Source organism: Leopardus geoffroyi, chromosome D3 (assembly GCF_018350155.1).
Source record: "Leopardus geoffroyi isolate Oge1 chromosome D3, O.geoffroyi_Oge1_pat1.0, whole genome shotgun sequence".
Classification (NCBI taxonomy): Eukaryota; Metazoa; Chordata; class Mammalia; order Carnivora; family Felidae; genus Leopardus; species Leopardus geoffroyi.
The window spans coordinates 91,046,355-91,069,009 of record NC_059339.1 but is presented as its reverse complement, the minus strand read 5'-3'; positions in this window follow the sequence as shown (position 1 = coordinate 91,069,009).

The window sequence follows — 22,655 nt, the reverse complement described above, 5'->3', positions numbered from 1 at the left end:
CCAGTGAGCTGATTTGCATATGATCTTCAGCAAATCTTGATTTAGGCTTTTCTTCCCCTAAGCCTCCTTGACAGAGAGCAAATTCATCCTGTCTCAGCCCTGACCCCAGTGGTCACAGAGGGGGCCACGTGCTTCACAGAATTGGATCTAGTCCCTCCTACCAACATGACCACCACCATTTTTGAGCAGGTGAAGGTTTGAGGACCTATCAGAAATTAGGGTTAATTTTTAGCTCGTTTTTCCTGTACTCTAAATCACGGTTGAGAATTCTAGATGTTATCCCGCACGCGTGTGCTCCTATCAGCTGCCAGGACTTAGGACCTACCAGCACCCTTTCTCTTTCTTAGGACGCCACCCACCACCAGCCCTTGCCCTGTGTCCGTGGCATCGATGAGACCCTGCCTACTGTGGTTCACTCTTCTCTCTGGGGAATGAGACTCGTCCTCCAGTTCGATGCAGGAACTCGCTGAGGGCAAGACCACACTGCTCCCTTCTGTGCCTTAGCACACGCCTGAGCTATTGAGCTATTGATTTGTATTTAATACATGTGTTCGCTGTTTGTTTGATAACAATTCTTTTATTAGGCACCTGCCGTGTGTTTTGCACAGTAAGCACTATTCTGGGCAATTTTGTTCAGCACCCAACACTGTTCCATGTCCATCATAAGCTTCTACAGGTCAGGACTGAGAACAAACCTATCTTTGGCAGGCACCTTCAAGAAATATATAAATATATATATTTACTATGGAGGTGATGTTGCCGGCATCTGGTGTATGCATTAAGTGCCATTTTCCATGAAATTCACGTGAAAATTTACATGGGGTTTCACAAGAGCTACAAGAGGCCACGGTGTGGCTAATGGCTACTGTTACCTCCCTGAACCGTAGGCTTTCTCCTAAGATGGGTCTCAAGCAACCTCGCTCGTTCAGCCTTGCGTCTCACAGCTCCATGGTGTTCTTTTTCCAGCAGAGCCTCTCTTACCTTAACGAACTCTATGAATAACCCAGGAAGCCCGGATTTGAAATTCAGTGAACAAAATGTGGGACTCCTGTGGAGCGTTTCCTTAGGCTAAAGAGAACTTACTCAAAAAATCTGACGGGGAAAGAGGTTTATGCGTTGCCTAGGACCAAAGGAGAATTCCAGACTATTTGCTTTCATTGAAGTATATGTGGTCGTATTTGTTTTTATTCACGAAGAAGTTCACAGAAGCATCTGGCCATCAGACCCAAAGCTTGCGTTATGGAGACAAGGTTACACATTCTCATGTGGCATCATTGGGTCGGAGAACAACTCCATAAACCTCAGAGTTCTATGTGTCTGGAAAGTGCTATAGTCTGAACATTTGCGTTCCCCTAGAATTCCAATGTTAACTCCTAACGGTAGATGCGAAGATATCAGGAGATGAGACCTTTAGGAGACCAGTAGATCACAAGGGATCCCCTCGTGAACGGGATTCCTGGCTCCAAGAGATCCCTCACCTTTTCTACTTTGTGCGGACGTCATGAGAAGTCAAAGTCACTCTTCTGGAAGAAGGCTGTGACCAGAACCCGACCACGCTGGCATCCTGATCTCAGACTTACAGTCTCCTGGACCGTGAGAAATTACACTCGTGTTGTTCATAAACCACACAGGCTGGACTGTTTTGTTACCGCAACCCACACGGACTAAGGCAGGAAGATTCCGTCTGCCCTCGTAAAGTGATACCCGGATCCTCCAAGGCTGGCAACAAAGAGAAAAACCTCACAGGGACAGGATGCCAGATGCCATGACCCCAACTCTTGTATCCTCAGAGTGAGATCAGGGAGAATTCTCATTGCTCACTGCTGTGGCCACCACGCAGACTGGAACGTGCACACAGACCCCCACCCCCAAGAGAGCAGCTGAGAGCAGCTGGGACATTTGAACACGACTCTGCAGGAGGGGCCGGGTACCCAAGAGGAAACACACACAAAGGAAGTGCCCCTGTGGGTGAACGGGTCACCACATTTAGTGTATGGACCTTGGTGCTGGCTCACGACAGACATATCTGCCTGTCTAGCCCTAAACCTACAGACCCTTCCTTGGCCCCTGCCTCCGAGCTCCCCTCCCACACATCCGACTCCGCGAAGCCCAGTGGAGATGCCATCCAGGGGTGGCTCTTCTGTCCACATACTCAACCTGCTGGGAGAAACTCAAGCTGCACTCCGGGAAGAGAGTGCCTTCTTCTTCACTACAGGCAAGAGTAAAAGTCGCAACCGATGTCTATAGTTATTGATCCACGTTCATCGATGGGCAGCCCATTCCCACTAGGGACTCCATCATATGGGCATTCTGTTGGCAAAGACGATGAGGGTGACCAACAGTTCCTGGCAGGGAAGCTTACGACCGGTGTTAAATCAATGAGTTTGAAGTCCTGAGACAAAATTTCTGCAACACACCCCCTCAATCCCTTCAACCGCAAAATAAACACATTCCCGCACCGTGTTCCTGCAGCACAAGGGCTCCGTGCAGAGTTTCCAACCAGGGAAAGATCTGAAGGCCGCAGGCAACCTTATCCCCTTCCTCTGTCTTGCTCTCCGTTGCTTTTCCTTCTCACATTGTAAAGGTAAGGTCCCTGAAGTGCTCCAGTCCTCATTAAGGTGTAGCTAGCTGGTCCTCGTACAAGGTCTAGAAGGTTTGTGCGTTTCACAGGTAATTGTTGAAAGGGGACTGGGGTCCCTGTAACACCCCACATTTTATCAGCCAGCATCTAAGTAAGTGGAAGCCTAGGTAAACGGGCGGGATGTGAATACCCCTTGTCCGACGCTAACCGGGTTAGTGTCCAGGCTCCCTCAAAAGCGGGAAGGGCCCGTGACGGGGGAAGTGCCAGCGGCTGTCCCACATCCCATACTGGGTGATGCACCTGCTCTGCCAGGTGCTACAGGAGGCGTGAGGCTCCTGAGTTGAAGGAGGCAGCGCCTCTCACTCATCCCCTCCCTCCCATCCTCCTCATTTCTTCCATTGTTTTTCAAGTCCAAGGTTAACCCGGGAATGAAGAGACTCTTCTATATCAGGAACCTATTGAGTTAACTGAACGATCAGACCCGGGCAAAGTTTCAAAGGCAAGGGAGTTCGTCTTCTGGGCCATTCTTCTGTTTTCATCAGCTGCTTCCTACCCATGTGCTAAGCATTTTCATGTAGCCTCATCTGTCTTTTCGTAAGAAAGCCAGTTGATAAACTAATTCACACTCAGGTGGGCTGTTAAACCACAAAATGCTGGCAAGTGAAACAGCACTTAATAATAAATCACACGACGGTGAGCTCAGCAGCCAGTGGGAAGATGTTTGGGGTATGTATAATCCCCATTATTCCATGGATCATACAGCATAGACATTGGAAATTGCTGTGCCTCCAAAGCCAGTCCTGGGCATGAAACTAAAACAACTTCTTTCCTATAACATTCCAGGCAGTAGAACAGGAGCTTTTTTTCCTTTTGATCAATGCTCGCTGGTTCAAGGACCATGTTTCTGCTCAGAACTTCACACTTAACCTCTTGTGAAATACTATGCGTCTGGGAGGTTTAGTATCTTGTGTTTGCAGGTAGTAATTGGGGGCACACTGAGTCCCAATATCTCTGCAAGCACTTCGTTAAGACTCAGTGACATATGTCTCAACAATAATGAAATCACCAATCCCATCTTCTTTAAAAGATTTTTTTTTTAATTTTGTAATGTTTATTTATTTTTGAGTGAGAGAGAGAGAGAGAGAATGAGAGACAGAGTGAGAGTGGGGAAGGGACAGAGAGAGAGAGACACAGAATCCGAAGCAGGTTCCAGGCTCTAAGCTGTCAGCACAGAGCCCGAGGCGGGGCTCGAACTCACAAACCTTGAGATCATGACCTAAGCCAAAGTCAGACGCTTACCCGACTAAACCACCCAGGCGCCCCCCACCCCCGCCATCCCATCTTCTTATAACTAGAGTGAAGACGTTAGCAGTGTTAAGAAATCCCATCTTTTCCCCTTTTGCCTCAGTACTTGGCTGTCTCAAGGCTGGAGGCCTATTAGCCTCAGGTGGATCATTAAAGACAGAAGTCAACCCAGGTAAGTCCATCTGTGAAACTGGATGGCTGATACATACTGTGCAGCCGCCCCTATAATCAGTCGAGCTTTGGTCCTAAGAACGGGTGCCCTCTGCTTATGAGAAGCAGCACCGTGAATTACTTAGTGGTGCCTGACCCTCCTTTCCCGTGTGGATGGACACGGAGGGGTGGGGGTTCTCTGAAACGATTGATACAGTGGCTTTGTCTAGTTAATAGCAGGTAATAGCGAGTCCTCTTTTCCATAGCTCGGTGCCCCTAATAACATCAAAGAAGTAATGTCCCTCCCTGTGCACATAATCTGCTACCGGAGAGAACCATCAGCCACAGGAAGACTAAAACCCCATGTGAACTATTTTCTCATTCGTCAGTTCCTCTCAAGAAAATCATTTTCTTTCATTTCCCCACGTCTTGAAAATGTATTTCAAATTCTTTAGCCGGAGAAGAGTTGGGGAAAGTTGCTTTGGAGGCCACATATTTAACTGGCTGTTTGTTTCTCCTTCTGCTGAATGAAACCTCGTTCCTGGACTCCTATCACTCCCACGGCCCTCTCCCCGACTAGATTGACTTCCATGGACAGAATGTTTTGCTTGCGGTCTTTTGCCAATTATCAGTCAATATGCTTTCTTAGGAGACCGTGAAATTCAGCATCAGCCGCACAAGACTTCTTATAAGTGAGTAGTAACTTCCGCTAAACTAATGACCATATGGTATGATCTGGGAGAGTTCCCTCGGCACAGTGTCAAATATAGTTTTGAAAACTAAAAAAATTCAGTCGATGATGTGGATACTAAAATCATGTTGGAGCCGTAAAGCCGGCCTGATCACAGTTCTCTTTGATAACTCACTTAGGCTTTGACTGAGCCTGAGAAACCATCCAGCACAGCACCCTCAACTTAATAAGGAGCTCTGTTTCATAGAATTTTCTGTGAACCTGCCTTTCATTTACACTGATACTCAAAACCCTGCATGTTAGGGTCTCAGAGTTATTTTAGATGCATTACCTTTTCCTCAGCTAATTGTATGACTCAGTAAAAACTGACCTTATTCTTACTTTTCTTCCTGAAGCATGACCTTAAATATATCAACTCATTATTTATTTTAACAAAGAGTCGCTTGTACTATGAAGCTTTAAAGCCAGACGTTGTAAACAGTACCTGCAATTATCTCCTTTTTCAAGGTTTGAAAACGAACACCATATTTGTGTGTCTTTCCCTTCTTGGTTCTTTTCTGCAAGACTGTTACTGCTGGGGACTCACAGGAGAACACGAGGGGTGTTTGGAGAACCGGAAAGGATAAACGTAGCAGGCGCACACCTTTTAGAAGAGGGTAGAGGATAATCTCAGCAATTTCAAAAAATGATTCTAGAACATTCATCAAGCAATCAATTTGCAGCTGCCTAGTAGAGTAGGGATACTGAGCTATCGAATTATTTTGTACAAAGGAAATTGGGCCGGAAGAAGTTAAGATCCTTCCCTGACGGAGCGTCGGGCCACACAGATAAGTGGCGTGGACACAGAGGCTGCAGTGAGTGGCTTCCTTCCACCCGAGTTCTCCGGGAGACGGCCAGCGTGGCCTCGACGAGGGCCTACAGAGCTCTAATTGCCTCTCAGAGCCAGTGACATGGGGCCTTCTAAAAGGTAAACCATTTCATAATGAGTCCCTCCTGGTCCTTTAGTAAATAAGTCTCGTGGGAAGAAGGCCAAGAAACCTCAGCCCTTCTCTGAGTTTATTTCTAGAGTGATTACTGTCGTGCTTAATTAAGGTCTCTGTGTATCAGATAGGTGCACAGTCAGTTAGCTGGAAATGTTCTCAGAGGCTTAGAGGCAAACTTGGGGGAGGGAGGGGCGATACGAATTTTACTTTTTCTTCCATAGATAAAAATTCTTCCCTCCTCCCACTGCAGGCGTGTTGTCTTTTGCAATGCACCCAGCCTCGCTCAAAAAAATAAACATAAACATAAAAAAACCCACAACGACACTCAATCACGTGGGCAGCCACGTGTCAGCTCCCAGCAGCAAGGACAGAGCAAAGCCCTTCCAGAGTTCCACTCTAGAGCTGTTCATAGTCCGGGCGTCAAAACTGAAACAAACAAACAAATGAAAAAATAAAAGTCTTATTACCAACACCCTAGAAATAAGATTTCAACTCCATTGGAAATTGAATTTCTTCCATATTCAATCAATATTTAATAAAGAGAGAAAAGGATCTCATTACCAAGACCGTCTTGTTTCTCCATAAGTCATCAATGTGAGTTCCAGAATTTCATGGAGCCGAGTTCTTAATTGGAACATTATATATTCTCTTTGCAGCCAGTGAGCACGCGCCCCTTCCCAAGAACACACCTCAGCCACACCTTCTCCGGGTCCTCGCAGAGATTTTAGAGAAGGCCAGGCCTGGGCCTGGAGATTTTAAGAGAAGGCTTCCCCGTGGGCAAGCGGGGAGAGCCAAGCTAACAGGGGCGCTGGGTTTACGGCGGGCTGAGTGAGTAGCAGGCATGTCCTCGGGTTTTATTTTCAGGTTGGGCATTGCTAACTAGTCTGCACCAGTCACAGGCTTACTGTGGGGAGTTTATTCTATATCATCTGTGTTCCCTCTTCCTTAGCAGGGCTTAATGAGTTGAAGGGACTGGAAAGTCGTTCCCAGCCAAGCCGATATCCTATGAGTTATAAATGACATTTCATCCACATATGCAGATTTCCTGCACCGGAGTGAATTATTTACAAGATAGAGCTTGTGGGTTCCAACAATCAGCTGCCTGAGATTTACACCCACACTCCACAGTTTCTGCTCTCCTGCTGCGCGAATGTGAAGTTTCCCACTGCCCTGTAAGATCTGAAGATTTAACAGGAGCAGGCTCCCTTCTCTGGGAGCAGAAGCCGGAAGAGTAAATGAAGCCATTCCAAGCCTGGCTTCTTCCCCCTCTCCGAAGAGGATGCTTTGTGTATGGAAATGCAAATGAGGAGCACCCAGGAGAACTTAAATTCTGGGAGACCTTTCTGTCCCGTTAGAAGTGATTTCCTAACCTGGAGTTTCACTTAATTAGTACAATCGTTTCCTCCAGAGTGTGTGGGAATCTGCATTCTCTCCTAACAAAAGCACTGCAGTGAGCTCTCCCTTCTGGGTAAGAGAAGGCCCAACGTGCTTCCCAACCTCCAATAAGGATGCTAGAAAGACACAGGTCCAGAACCAGACAAATCTGCGAGCAGAACAAAAAGCTCAGAAGCCAGTTCAAGTATATTTACGTCGGCAATCTAGGATAAAGGGGGCATTCCAAATTAGTGCAGAAAGAATTTCTTGAAAAAAATACTTAAAATGGGGGGCACCTGGGTGGCTCACTTGGTTGAGTGTCTGACTTTGGCTCAGATTGTTATACCGCGGTTCGTGAGTTCGAGCCTCGCGTCGGGCTCTGTGCTGACAGCTCTGAGCCTGGAGCCTGCTTCGGATTCTGTGTCTCCCTCTCTCTCTGCCCCTCCCCCGCTCATGCTCTCTGTCTCTCTCTCTCTCTCTCTCTCTCTTTCTCTCTCAGAAATAAATAAACATTTTAAAAAATGTAAAAAAAAATACTTAGAATGAGAACAATTGACTACCCATGGGGAAAGAGCAGGGAACAATTGCTACTTTCTACCACAAACAAAAACATATTCTTGTTAAATCAAAGACCCAATATAAAAAATAAGAACCAAAGGAGTATTGAAAGAAAATGCGGGAGAATATCTGTGCAACCTTGCCATAAGAGTGAACAAACTGAGACAATGACCAAAATGACCTATTTGGCTACAAAATACTATAAACTTTTCCCAGTGAAATCCAGACTAAACAAAATTAAAAGACAAGTGACAGACTGTGAGGGGAAACATTTACATCTAAGTATTAAAATCTCGTATTCAAATAAACTTCAGCAGATCAAAAGAAAATGACAAACGGTTCCCTCAAAGGGACAAAGAATGCGCATCGGCAAGAAGTGGTACGAATGGTAAATGTCTACGAAACGATGCCCCACCACACTTCTGATTAAGGAATATGGAAGCAAATCCCAATAAGACACCCTTTTCCCAAATCAGATTTCGCAACTACCTATTTTTTGCTACTGAGGATACGACCAAATAGGCATCGTCGTAACTTCTGGCAGGAATAGCCAACTGGTACAAACTTTGGGGGATCAACTTGGCATTGTCAATAAAATATGACATTTGCATGCCCTTTGGCCAGAGAAGCTCACTTTTACAGTTCTGTCAAAAAATAAAAACATAAAGACACATGCACAGGGACGCTGGTTGAGTATTGTTTGTAATAGGAAACATTGCCCACAGCCGAAATCTCTACCAGGAAGAGAATGGCTTGATAAATTACGATAGATTCATTAAACAGAAACGCCGTATTCCCATTACACCTGGATACGACCACGTTTCCGTCGGTAGGAGAATGGGAGAGTAAACGTAGCGACCCCATTCCATTGACCGTTACGTGTGGAAGTTCTGTTCGGATTTTAAAATATCCGGTCGCCACCTTGGCATACATCACACGCCACGGTCTCCTCATCTTCCTATTCTCGCCGTCTTCAAAAACGGAACCCAGGTGTCAGCAAGGAGCCCTTGCCCATCTCAGCAGCGAGGGGTTTGCCCACGAGGCTGGTGAGCTGGAGGGTCTCCATCCCACCTCCTGGGATGACCCGACAAGTTCTCATCACCTGTTTCCATTCCCCAGAACACCCCCCGGCCTCAGTGGCTACCTGAGCTCTCTTCTCTTGACCCGCACCCCCAGAGCCCCCCTTCTTCTCCCTCCCTCTTCTGATGGAGAAGTAGCACCAGGGCAGAAGCAGGCACATCAGAGCATGTTGTCAGCCAAGGGCCCCAGGGCAGGTGTTCTGTTTCATTCTTTCTCGTAGCCTCAGGCCCCCGCACAGCACTCTGCATGTGGCAAGAGCCCAGTCAATGAAGTTTTATTGAATAAACAGAAAGATAACTCTTAATATAAAAGAAGAGACTTTTTTGAGACCCAGGCACCGTGTGAATCTTTCCTTAGTGCTCAAATATTTTCATTCTTTGGTAACAAATTTTATTGCTCTAATTTTATTTCTATAATTGAACCCATCAGGGAATGAACGCAGATAGTCATGCTAGAAAATCTCATTGAGTGTGTGCGTGTGAGACGGAGAGAGACAGAGACAGAGACAGAGAGTTTCTTAAAAGTTATCATCCTAAGCAGGTTTAAGCCAGGAATTTGATTCTTTGAAAAATTAACATTTTGTGTTTGTTTCCTAAAGGAAATAGTATGAAGAACACAGCACTTGTTTGGAGGTCTAGGTGTTGAGTTTATCTCATTAATTCGTTAAATGTATTTGGAATGTCTACTCATCCTTGGTCTAGGAAAGCAGGGTAATGTATTGCAGGAGGCAGGATGTGTTTGAGGATGGGACCAAGGGAAAGGAGAAATCCAAAATCAACAAAAGACCTTATCTAAAGAACCAGAGGGAGCCTGGAACCAGAGGGAGCCTGGTATATCCCAGAAACTGTAGAACGTGCTCTGTTCAGTCTGGAATGTCGATTGCAAAGCAGGGGTGGGGTGGTAGGGGAAGGACGCAAGAGACACTGAGAGATGAACGTAAACACATCGCGCCTCACCATACGTGGCCATGTGTGTCTGGCCCCATCCTGAGAGCACTGGGAGATATTGAAGGGTGCTAAATACTTAAGTTATCATGGATCCCCGCTCTGGATTCTGGCTCTAGAAAGACATTTCAGGAGCAGCTCGGAGGGTCATTGGAAGGGCAGGGTCAGAGGCAAGCTGATAGCCAAGTGTCTTCTCTAACACACAGGTCAGGCACCATCGATGCAAGTAGGGTGGTTTCAGGGCAGACCACAAGCATAGATAAAAGGAGAGTGAATGGTATTCAGATTTTGCCGTGTGAGGGCCTGGGGGGTGGGTCGGGCTTGGTGCAGAGACAGAAGTGGGGACAAACAGGTGCCTGGCACTGGCTGGGGTTTCAGAGGTGAAGATGGGAATAGAGGGGGCCTTTTGGAGGGAAGGTGATTGGATTCCATCTCATACTTCCTGAACCTAGGGTCTCCAAAGGACACTTCCTTGGGTAGAGTGGCCAAGCAGCACCAACTGTGAAGGTCTGGAGCCCAGACGTCACGAGCTCCCAGTCCCAGTGTGTCCCAGAGTCCGGACAAGAGGAAGCCCAGGATGGGGAGAACAGATAGGCTGCATCTGAACCCAAAGGTTTATGGACATGGTGAGTGACAAATTCATATGTTGCAACTCTAGCCCCCAGTGTGATGGTATCTGAAGACGGGGCCTTTGGGAGGTGATTGGCTTTAGATGGAATCTTGAAGGTGGCCTATGAGGGGGCCAGTGCCCCTATTATAAGGGGTAAAGCCCAGAGCTCTCTCTTCCTCTCTCCTCTGTCTCTCTCCCTGCCCCTCTCTTCAACCCCGTCTGTCTCTCCCCCTCCCTCCCTGTGGCATGTGAGGACACAGCAAGAAGGTGGTCGTGTGCAAGCCAAGAACCAAGAATCGGGTCTCACCAGGAACCGAATTTGCCAACACTTCGATTTTGAGCTTCCGGCCTCCAGAACCGTGAAAAATAACTGTCTGCTGTGTAAGTACCCCAGTCCGTGCTGTTTTGTTAGAGCAGACCCCAGCCGGCTAAGATAGTTAGACCATACTGGATCTGAAAACTAGTTGGGATTTGAATAAAAGTACGGGCCGGGCGACATTCTAACAGAAAGAACAGCCCAGAGCCTGGAGGAAAAAGGGACAAATCGAAACTGATTTCTGATCAGCAAACAGATATCACTAGGAATCTGCCAAGTGGGTTGGGTGAAGCATTTCCACGTCGAGGCTCCCGTAAGTCTATGATTAGTGCTCCTGAGACCCTTGGGCCCCGCGTGCAACAATGTGCCACTGTGGCTAGGGGACCAGCTTTGTGGCCCGGGGGGGCCGGGACCATTTGTTGCCGTTTGATGCCAGAGCAACACGTGCAACTCTGTGTCCGAGGGCCCACTGATGCTTCCAAACCCTGCTACCTTCTCAGATGACGGCCACCACACTAAAGTTGCCACCCAATTCCCAGCAGAGTCCAGCAGTCTTTGCACAAACCAGAAAGATCTTGCCAGAAAAAGCAGCAGGCAGCAAAATATTCTTAGTACGTGCTGTGGGGATTCCCTTTCCTTCAAAACCCAGTTACAGGCTGGCAAATAGAGATCTTACTCGACTTAGGTTTTACATAGCAATTTGCTATTTTACTTAAGGGCTTACTTTTAATTTGCCAGTGTTTTCCCTTCCTTCCTTCCTTTTATAGCAGAGTTGCCTGCACTCAACTATTACAGAGACTCAGAATAAGGACACCGAGAATCCTTCTAAACGCTGTTTGTTTTCAGATGCGCCTGCCCTCTCTTGGGAGATTGGGGCTTCATCTGTTAGAGGCCAGAGAGACGGAAGGGTGTTGAACCTGGAACCGGGGCTGTTTGGAAACTCGCTTGGATGCTCTGGCGTCCAAGTTCTGTGCCAAAAACCAGTCAGTCGGCCCCGAGCAGCAGGACGCGTGTAATGATTCGATTTCTTATAGCCACCCTCACCTTCATCTATATATTTGTGGTGATTTATTAATACTGGTTCCACCTGTCTCGGTCTGCAGGAGACCTTGTATCGTTGGGTTTCCTCTACAGAGTGGAGAGAAATGAAGGGGGCAGATGGGATTATGACTTATTTTCCAATGTTGAATTTATAAAAAGATCTTTTGTCAGACACTGTACAGCAGTTTGTGGCATGAAATTAATCCTATGAATAAAATTGCTAACCTCACCTAAAACAGGTGCTTTATTTAAAGAAGGATCGATGAGGCTTGCTAAATATTATTTTTAGTGTTGATAAAAGCTTTTCATAATCTCAGGCTGCAAACATGGGAAAAATGGACAGCTCTGGATGTGGCGCCCCAACACGCGGGAGCCAGCTCACAATGTCACCCACCACGTCGGTGAGACTAAGCCGGTCACCAGGCCCTCAGTCCCTCTATGTCAAGCGCGGAGCGGGAGAAGTGCTTTGTCTTTAGTGCACGCGAATCTGCAGTTTGGACCCATTTCACAGGGTCAGCTCCCCAGGGTCACCACTCGTGACTCAGTCAGCAAGACACTTAGCTGCGTAACAAAAGTCAGTCTTGAGGCCGAACAGCCACACCTCCAGGCTGTTTGTTCCTTACCCAGCCGTCGTGTGAGTTCTGACTTTAAGGGGAACACGGACGGTCTATTGTTTTGCTGCTGAATCTTTGTGAAGCATAAGCATAAACATCGTTAATTTCACATACACTCGACTTTGACCTGTGTCCCCCATACAGGACAGGTATGGGCTGCAAGAAACCAGGCCATCTGCATCACTATTTTTGCGGCCTGTGGTTTTAGGGTCTGGCCTTGCCAGAGAATGATCCCAAGACTCCTCGGTACCCTGCACTTGAAATTCCCGATAGCATCAAACAGTGCTAACTCTCACAAGCCAAATCCTCAACCTCTAAATAAATACGTGAATAAACAAACAGACGGAAAAGTCTAGAACGTTCAAGAACATGTTCATTGGATAAATATAAACATTAAATTTTCTTCTACCGTGGGGCACCTTGGTGGCTCAGTCGATGAGCTGACTGTTGTTGGTTTCGGCTCAGGTCATGATCGGTCATGAGATTGAGCCCCGCGTCAGGCTCTGGGCTGAGTGTGGAGCCTGCTTGGGATTCTCTCTCCCTGCCCCTCCCCTGCTCACTCTCTCCGTGTCTCCCAATTTAAAAAAAAAAAAAAAATTAATAAATAAATAAATAAATTTTCTTCCAGTGTTTCGATTAAATCATAAAAAAAGGGGGCGGGAAGTGCATTTTTCTCCCTTTTGTCTGTGTAACTCTCTAAGTTTGAAGTCTCCTCAGCCTGGAGTAGAATTACAATAAATAACACTACGTTTCTCTCCCATTGAGCATCCTATGACGGATTTTCGTTTCCTACGATACACAGCACTGCAGGGGGAGAGCAGATTGTACAGAGATTCGCAAATCGTCTCTCACTTTTTAAAAAGAGCCCCGAGGAGAGAGAGGAGGGTCTGCAACTTCCGCAGTAAGAGTGTCTGCTTTGCTCTTCACCCTCACTTTGCCGCTTTTCTGCTCGGGAACATTCTGGAGAGCTGCAGAGGCCACCCAGCCCTGCCCTGTGAGTGAAACGGATCCAACGGTGCAAAGAACTTCATTAGGACATCAAGCCCGTAGTCATATTTTCAATCGCTGCTGTAACTTTTTTCTCACAAGTGCTTTCACTTATTTCGGGACCACCTAAGGCTCCGTGGAGTACACAGCAACACAGTTTGAGACATTTCTGTGATGTTCCGTACTTCATATAGTTGCTAACAACCTGTCAAAGTCATCCTGACACCAAACTGAGAAGCTGATGGTTTGGGAAACATATTAGAGGAGATGAGAAAAAAAGGTAGTCCTCATTACTGTAATAAAACCAGCAGAGACACACGGAGAATCAATTACTGATTTGTGACCTAATGAACTCAGCCTCAGCCAAGTAGAGAACTGCACCGAGCCTCTTACATTATCAAATGATTTAGGATGGAGTGCTGTCTGAAGACGGGCGACAAGTCGAGGCAGGGCCTTTCCTTAAGTCGCAGCTGACTTAATTACCTTGTTCCCGAGAGCAGGGATCAAATGAAGCCACTTAAGGTGCTAACGCTCTGCGCCAGCTGGAAATGAAAAGGAAATAATTAACACCCACGCGAGCTACGTCGAAGGTTGTGACACCTCCTGACAGAGGCAAGGACACTCAAAGTTCATTCGGCACCGAGTCCACCGCCAGCCCTCCGGCCGCCACGGCACTTTGTCCGGCTTGGCTGTGGCTGGATGAGCGGTGCTGAGGACACCAGAGCAGGTGCACCTGAGCCCACGTGAGCAGCCTGCAGGGCTCGGGGACGAGGCGCAGGGACCGGGAGGGTGCCTATCCCACCGCCCACATGTGTGAGTTTCAGAGACAAAGATTATAAAGATAATTCTAATTGAACACACACACACACACACACACACACACACACACACGCAGAGTTCTTGTGCCTGATGAAGAAGTTTGTTTTCTCTTTCCTTCCCTGGAACCACGTTCCGATGCAAACGGGAGACCATTGCCGACAAACGCGAGGTGGGCCACCAGCTTAGGGGAAGGCACGCGGCACCTTTGCTTTGAATTAAATTCTCCGGAGCCATCTTTCAGCTCATCTGTCCCTGCAGCATCCTTCTCCTTACACACAGGTGACAAGGACACCAAACCACAACGTGGCAGGCTCCTTTGTTGGCGAGTAAGAGATAAGATCCTCGGCCACCAGCCCCCACCGTCAGGGAGGCGTCCAGAAGTAGCAGCAGCGACGAGGACAATGCGGGCAATTTCAGGTCTAAGTTCTCACCCCTCCCATGCACGTTCTGCTCACGCCCAGAGGACGTGGCAAGGCTGAACCTCTCTGTCACCTGCATTGGTCCACAGGAGCTGGGCGTGGAGGGACTCCGCTGTGTCAACACAAAGCTCTGTGAAGCCAGCTCACGTGCTCTCACATCAGAACGACTGGGACTCACGTCTCTGCATCACCGGTGAGTCAGCCCCCTGGGTTCCACATGTGGCACCATTAGACTTTGATGACTCTTCGTGAAGGGGTTTATAAATGATGACTCATCACCAGAAGAAGGCTTGCATACAGACGAGTCACAGCTGGAAAAGCGCGTGGACAACAAGCGTGGCTTGTGGGGTCTCTGTAGAAAGTCCGTGCATCCGGGGGAGCAAGAAAGCCCCCGACTGCAGGCGCACACCATGAATCCGGTACAGGGATGCTCAGCGCCCCACCGACCCTGGACAAGTCACGGAAGGCAGCGCTTCTCCAACTTGAACGTGCAGAGGAATCACCTACGTAAGTGGACGTTCTGATTCATGGGTGTGGGTGGGGCCAGGGGCTGTGCTCCTGGCCGCCAGCCTGTGGATGCCCCGTGGAACAGCAACACCTTAAATCCGCTGTTCCTTCTCCCTGGGTCCTTCTCAGTAGAGTGGACGCACTGCCTAAATCCTAGCAGGACCATCACGTTAAGTCCTACGAGCAAAGCACCAGCCCGGAAGAGGTGAATGGAGTCAAAGTCCTCCAGAGAGCATCCGAGCGCCAGACCCCTCGGCCGGCCCCAGGCTCAAGGCCCTCTTCTGGGCAGACCAGCAGGTGGTGAGGAGCAGGGCGGATCTCCCCCGGAGATGAAGGGCGGGATCCGGCCGGGTCCAGGCCAGCACAGCACGGCCGAGGCAGACCCCCGCAGGCCCCCGTACCCTGCCCTGGCTGTTCAACCCCTTCCATGTCGGTCGAGCCTGATGCAGAAGGACGGTACTGTCCCGGAGGGCAATTTTCCGATCAAGAAATCAGGCGTCGATTGTGACCACAGCTTGGCAATGGCTCGTCCAAACGCTTCTGCGTACAAAACTGACGGTGGTGCCCTGACCTGCCAAGGAGAATTACACAACCCTCCAAAAATGAGATAAAGAGGGAAGGCGGTTTGGCACAGGCGGCCACCCCCGCTAACCAGCATCTCCGTGGAACAGGAGCCAGGCGCCTGGCCGCGTAGCCGTGGCCCCCAGGGACGCCCGGCTGAGCCATCATTTGAGGCGGCCGCGAGGCTGCAGCCCTGCCCTCCTGAAGGCTGGGTGATTCATTGGATTTAATATTGTCCTGAGCCTTGCTCCAGGGAATGCTGCAGGAATGTTTTTCAAAAAAAAAAAAAAAAAAAGAAAGTCTCAGCCATTAAAAGCAGTCTGTTGGCTCCGTCCTATAAAAGAGGTTCTTTATTAACTACCGCAGTGGCAGCTGAAAGGTTCAGTTGCTGTGCGGTCACAGGGCACGCGGTGGTAAGGGCCACGTTTCAGGTTCTCTTACCTCTACTCCCCCTTCTACTGGGGCTTTAAGAATGAGGACTGATGTCCTCAACGTGAAGGGCCCAGAATGGGAGATGCCTCCCGCTGGCCTCCCCTCACCGACCGGGGCCCGGAACTCACCTCCCCTTAGCAGCTCTCGTGTCCTCCACTCGGAGGTCGGTCTACAGGATGGGAGGGGCCGCTCCAAGACCCATTCCCTTCATCTCCTCTGGTGGCTGCAGAACAGCCCCTGCAGACCTTTCCTGGCACTTACAATCCCTCCAAGTCTCTTCCTCCTTTGGAGTACGTTCAACTCCGCAATGGCCACCGTCCTGGTTCATCGACCCAGGTAGAAGGAACACCAAAATGCCCAAGCCATCCTCCACCTTGACATGTGAGAAGCTTCTTTCCATCTCACGCTGGGTTGTCTCCACCATCTCTGGGTCCCCAGGAGAGGTCTGGGGTAAGCTATTGTTATCTGGAGCAGCGTTATATATGTCTGTATAGTTAATTCCTTCCTGATCACATCCAAATTCTGATGAGTATTTAAAGCTTCTGGTTCCTTTAAGTGTAATCAGGAGAGCAAATCTTGGCAGGGAAACAGACAGTCCCTCAACCTAACTGTCCTTGAAGCAGGCCGGCTTCTGGAATGCTTTGTTTGGCCCACCCATTGCTTGGAGACAAGGAGCTTCGGAAGGAAGCCACAGGAGCCATCTTGGAACGCTCACAGTCCCTCAGAGTCTGACACAATACCCCATTCCTGCGCCGACAAGCTCAACCCTGCCCCGTGGCCATGAGCAAGTGTCACATTTCTGGAGCACAACACCATGATTCAGAAGCCCCCCACCACCCGTCACACATAGAGGGTTCAGTAACAGTGGGCCAGCAACTCCTGAACGTACTCCCTCAGATGCCCTATCAGGCTCCTGTGGTCTCCTGACATATGTCCTCCTCAGCCTTCCACCGCCCACCAGACTTGGTCCCTGGGCCCACCTGGCCTGCCACCCTCACGGAGGTCTCTCTCGCCGTCCTCTGTGGGGGTTGTCCTTGGCTTTGATGGCTTTATGCTCCCAGTAACCCACCTTACAGACACTTCCCGGGAGCGAAGCACGTCTTCGAGCTGTATCTTCTTCCCCCAAACAAAGGTCACTTGCAGAAATTGCATTTACTATTTGCCAAGGCAGACAGGTAAAAGGCAGAATATTTGCACAACAGTCAAGCGCACGAGGAACCCGAAATTCTCTGGTGATCCGACACTCAAAGATAAACATAGACACACCGTGCGGTGGGCTCGCTTTCCAGTCTTCCCAAATCCTAGTGCACAGAAAGCACAAGACCTGAGCGTTAGAGGATAGTCTGGAACATCCTACCTTTCCTGCTGTCATTCTGAATCTTCTGTTTTCACCTCTTGCACTGGATTCTCCTTCCTCACCCACTCCTCAAGTCTTGGCATTTGACCATGACACAAAAGGGTGCTTTTCTGGTCTTTTGTTCTGAGTCTATACTCTTTTTTTTTTTTTAAGTGTATTGACTTATTTTGAGAGAGAGAGTGGGGGAGGGAGAGAAAGAATCCCACGCAGGCTCCATGACGTCATCAAAGAGCCAGATGCAGAGCTCGAACCCACAAACCATGAGATCGTGGCCTGAGCCAAAATCAAGAGTCAGACACTTGACCGACTAAGCCACCCAGGCAGCCCCCATGGGTCTACATTCTTTTGCTAGACAGTACATCCACTCCTTTGGCTTTAATTAACTATTTCTAGATGCTAATAACTTCAGCTTTTGTATCTCTGGTTCTGGCCTCACTCCCAAATGCCAGAACCTTGTGTCATTGCCTTCTAGAACTACACTGAGTGTGGAGCTGGCATGAACCAACCACCCTTCCTACTGCTTTCCAGGCACCTGGCCCCTCGCCTCTGCTGAAACCATCATCCTGTTTCCCAGGCAGAAACCTCCCTTGACACCCCACGGTCCCTTCTTTACGTCCACAAGCTCACAAGACCCCGGAGCCCTGCCTCGGAAGCCTGCTTCGTGCCCACGACCACTGCCTTGGAGCAAAGTCTTCACCGGGTTCTTCCCTCTTCTTCATCCTTACAACTACAAATGTAATTCATTTCAACAGAAAAAAAAAGCTCAACACAAAGAAAATGCAAGGATAAGAACAAATATCCCTTGTAATCTTCATATACAGAATTAACTACTATTACTATGTGCATGAATGGTAGAAATTACTGTCCAAGCGCCTACTATTTTGTTAGTTACAGCCATGATGCTTCCCGGCTCATTGTATGTTTCGCTACATTGGGGTTTACTTGCTACACGGCATTCCATGTTATAATCAGCACATCATTCAGTCAAGCAAACCCTTTGCAGCGGATATCTATCAGCGAGGATCAAAACAGGATCTAAATATCAGCGAGGATCTAAATATTTAACACAGGATATTTAAGGCCGGGAATTGGTTACAAAGGTGAGCTAAGAGCTGGGAAGTAAAGTGGCTCAGAGGTAGCAATGACGGGAAACTGCCACCACCCCATTCATATGACTGGGCTTAGGTCCACTGTTTTTTGTTGTTGTTGTTGTTGTCGTTGTTTTAATTTTCTACCATCTGTCTCTTCTGGTCCCTCTGTTCTTCTTTTCCTTCTTGTGTTGCATGGATCCAATATTTTTAGTATTGCGTCTTAATTTTGCTATAGGCATTTCAGCCATACTGCTTGCGGAATTTTTCGGAGGAGTTCTAAGGATTGCAGTGCACCTTGAACATGCCACAGTCTAACCAGAGGGAATATTGCTCAGAAATGCACAAAAATCCTATGTTCCTAGCAATAGGATTACTTTTAGCGTTCTACCCATCCCTTGTGCTATTGTTTGCTGCAAATATCCATCTATATGTGTTCTCAGTCCCACAACATGATGTGATAACTTGCTGTAAACATTATTTATCTTCAGATAGATTAAGAAATTCACTAAGCTAATTAAGAAAATTAAGAGGAAAAGAAATAACAGAGCATGTATGCATGCATACCTGTTTGTACGTGTATATACATGTATGTATACACACATATATACTGCATGTCTATTTTTACCCACATTTACCATTATGTCTGGCACTCTTCCTTCTTTCCTGAATATCCAGTTTTTGTCAGATGTCATGTCCTTCAGCCCAAGGAACCACTTTCTTTGTCGAGCAGATCTGCTGGTAACAAAGTCTCCACTTTCCATTATCTGAAATGACTTTTTCTCCTCTTCACTTTGAGAGATAGTTTAGCTCGCTATAGAATGCTGGCTAACAGTATTTCCTTCTAGGACTCATTAAATAAGTTACCCTGTCGCTTCCTGGCCTTGTTGCCTTTTCTGCAGTGTCAGCTGCCTTCTGGATCATTGTTCTCCAGTATGTCATGCCCCGTTTTCTCCAGCTGCTTCAACTCTTCCCCTCTGTCTTTTGGTTTGAGAAGTTTGGACATGACTTGAATTTTTTTAACGTTTATTTATTATTTTTGAGACAGAGAGAGACAGCGCATGAACAGGGGAGGGTCAGAGAGAGAGGGAGACACAGAATCTGAAGCAGGCTCCAGGCTCTGAGCTGTCAGCACAGAGCCCAACGCGGAGTTCGAACTCAGGGACCTCAAGATCATGACCTGAGCCAAAGTCGGATGCTTAACCGATTGAGCCACCCAGGCGGTCCTTCCTGGACATGACTTGATAGGACTAGGAGCAATTTTCTTTGATTACCTTGCCTGAGGTCTGTTGAGTTTCTTGGATTTGTAAACCGATGTGCTGACACAAAATCTGAGATGCAAAGTTTCCTGAACTTGTTAGAAGACTGTGACAAATATTTTAGTCTCCCCTCTGTACGTGTAGCTTTGCTTCCAACCATCCTAGCTCGTGTTGCCTGCTTTCCGTCCCCCAAGCATGATGCACAAGTTCATGTCTCTCGGCTTCTGCTCTGATTTCCACTAGAAATGACCTTTCTGCCCACCCTTTATCAACTTGCTCATGTCCCAGTCGGAAGCCCAGTTCAAACGTCTCCTTATCTGTGACACTCTCCTGCCAAAGCCCCAGCAATGTGTGTGGTGGCTCCTTCTGCCTTCTCAGCACTCTGCACGCTCTATTACTACACAGGAAACACATTATTGTAATTGTATTTTTGCACATCTTCTCCCATCTGGGTTTGTCAATGATAAGAATTCTCCCTTCTTCTCCTTACAGCCCTTGTATCCAGCACAGTGCCAAGAGCATCATATGTGTTCGAGAAATGTTTACTGACTAATTGGATGAATACATGAATGAATGAAATGCATTTACTTACAACCATGAAGTAACGTCCCTGAAGCTCTTTGTAAGGAGAACCACAATGACATTTATCCTCAAAGTTTAACACCTGGGTAAGTAACAGTGTTTAGATTTTGATTGAAGATGGACAGGTTCCTAGAAATCTTCAGGGAAAAGCTCTCAGGTACCTCATGGTTTCTGAATGGAGGCCAAGAATGGGTTTTAAATCTGTGATAAGTGTATAAAAGTGGGAGCAATCCTTTTTTATTATATATTACCTCCCCAGTCATTATGAAATCATTTCGTATTCATTGTGATAACACCAATCATTAATGTACTCATTTGGCATTCATAGGACTCTCTTATGCACTTTGATAGGAATTCTGTTGTAATTAACCATTAGTTAATGTTAATAGTAATGGATGTTTAAAATAATGTGCTACCAAATAGGGTCATTGACAGCAAAGGGATCAACGTATTCAGGCGCGAGAGGCACGGGGGCAGTCCTTTTCCACCAGGAAAAGTTCCTAAGATGATAGAATGAACTTTAAGACACAGTGGACACTAAACAGGCCTGTTTGTGCTGGGACCTGAGCCTTGAGAAGACTTGATTTCAATTTAAGAAGGAAACCTTGACAATCCGTCGTGTGATTCGGTAGTTTTTCTTCCGGTGTGTATGCAGATCGACTGTGTCCTCAATTATCTATCTCGTATTTGTCTTATTTGCAGTCTGCGTTTCTCTGTTGGGGAGTAAATCTGATTTTCCTAAAGGATTGTTCTGGAAAAGGGATTGGAGGAGAATGTCAAGGTAAAATGCGCTTCATCTCCAGATCAAAGAAGCGATGGTCCTATTAAAAACAGTAGCTTGTTAAGGGTGAGTTGATGAGCTGCGTGTTCAACCTGGATCATCGTGCAATGCAAAGTGACCATCACCGCCTGAACTCCCAACTTTATTGGGCTTCCGTGCACTTTTGCGATGTGCTAATGCAGGTGGAGGTTGCTGCTTCCAGAACCTGCAGGGCTTCCTTTCCAACGTGGCCCTTGTTGTTACTGACACCAGCCATCACAGGGCTTGGCATCACAGATACGGGCTCTCAAATGCCCTCGTCCTCCCACTAGCTCTGGTGCCTGACATGACATTCCCTCTCAGGGAATTTCCTTCACCCAGGAAGAAGAGGAAAAGCCCAGCAGAGCTCTAGAAACACGTGGCTCCAGCTCCAGAGGCCTTGGCGTTGTTGTAGATCATGCTGGATCTTGCCCCCTACGAGCCTACACTGGCCTCGGACTCCACACAGAGGTGAGACACAAACTCCCCGTGCCCCTGCAGAGGCCAGGAGGGCCTTTGTCCCTAAAGTACCACCTCCGCGGTGTGAGGATGACTTATAAATCTACAAGGCAATGAGATTAGCTCCATCAATAACAAATCCACCTTGCACTCAATAGGCAGATATAAAAGACACAGCAAAGGTAACACATTGACTCCAAATGACACAACTGGGCCACCCATTGATTTCTGGGCCTGAGAAAAACTTGTCTGGTGGAGAAGGTAGAGAAACATTTGAGCACTAAAAAGGAAGGGGGAGAATCACCCCAATAGCGCAAGAGTGATGGACCTGCCCGAACACCGTTCCTCTGCATCAGGATGCACGGTTGCCTTCCTGGGTGACGGCAGTCGGGACAGCTGTGGGCGTGGAAGGTGCCAGAGCGGCTCTGCACAGAAAATTCCTGCCGAAGGAGGGGCACAGTGGCCGCAGGACTCTGGGTTTCCAGGCGGAAGCACAGATACAGCTCTGTGTTCCTAGGACAGTGAGCGCGGCCTGGGTCTGGAGAGGGGTGACAGGACTGAGCTGAAAGCAGCTGGGCTTTTGGTGCCCATGCAATCCCGGGACAGGCGGTCTCCAAGGCCCAACTTCCCAACCTTTTGTTTTTCCCACCCTGCAGCAAACTGGCATCTCTTCTCTTTATGGAAGGCCTCCCCTGGACAGGATCCGCTGAAGTCTAATCCACACCGGCACAGAAAAACCTAGGATGTTAGAGTTGGACGGGCCTCAGGATGGCCTTGTCCAACCACTGGATTTTACTGATGTGGAAACCGAGGCACCGAGGGAGAAAGCTACCAGGTTGGCAGCATGTTGACTGCGCTTGCCCCCGTGTGGCCCTCGAGGCATCATTTCTGCATATGTCCCCTCGCCCCAGCTGGCTGCTTCACAAAGCATTTCCAAATCCATAAAGCGGGAAGAATATGGCTGCGATGCTCAGCCAGGGTGTTCAGGGAAGAGACAAAGGAGGTGGTGGACTTTGGCAAGGTCTCAAGGCTGCAGCGTGCCCATGGGGAGGGGGTTCCTGGCTGCCATTCCGTTGCACCAGCCCAGCCCCCCCAGCCCCCCAGCATGCTGCCGCACGTCACAGGCTTGGGCCATGCTG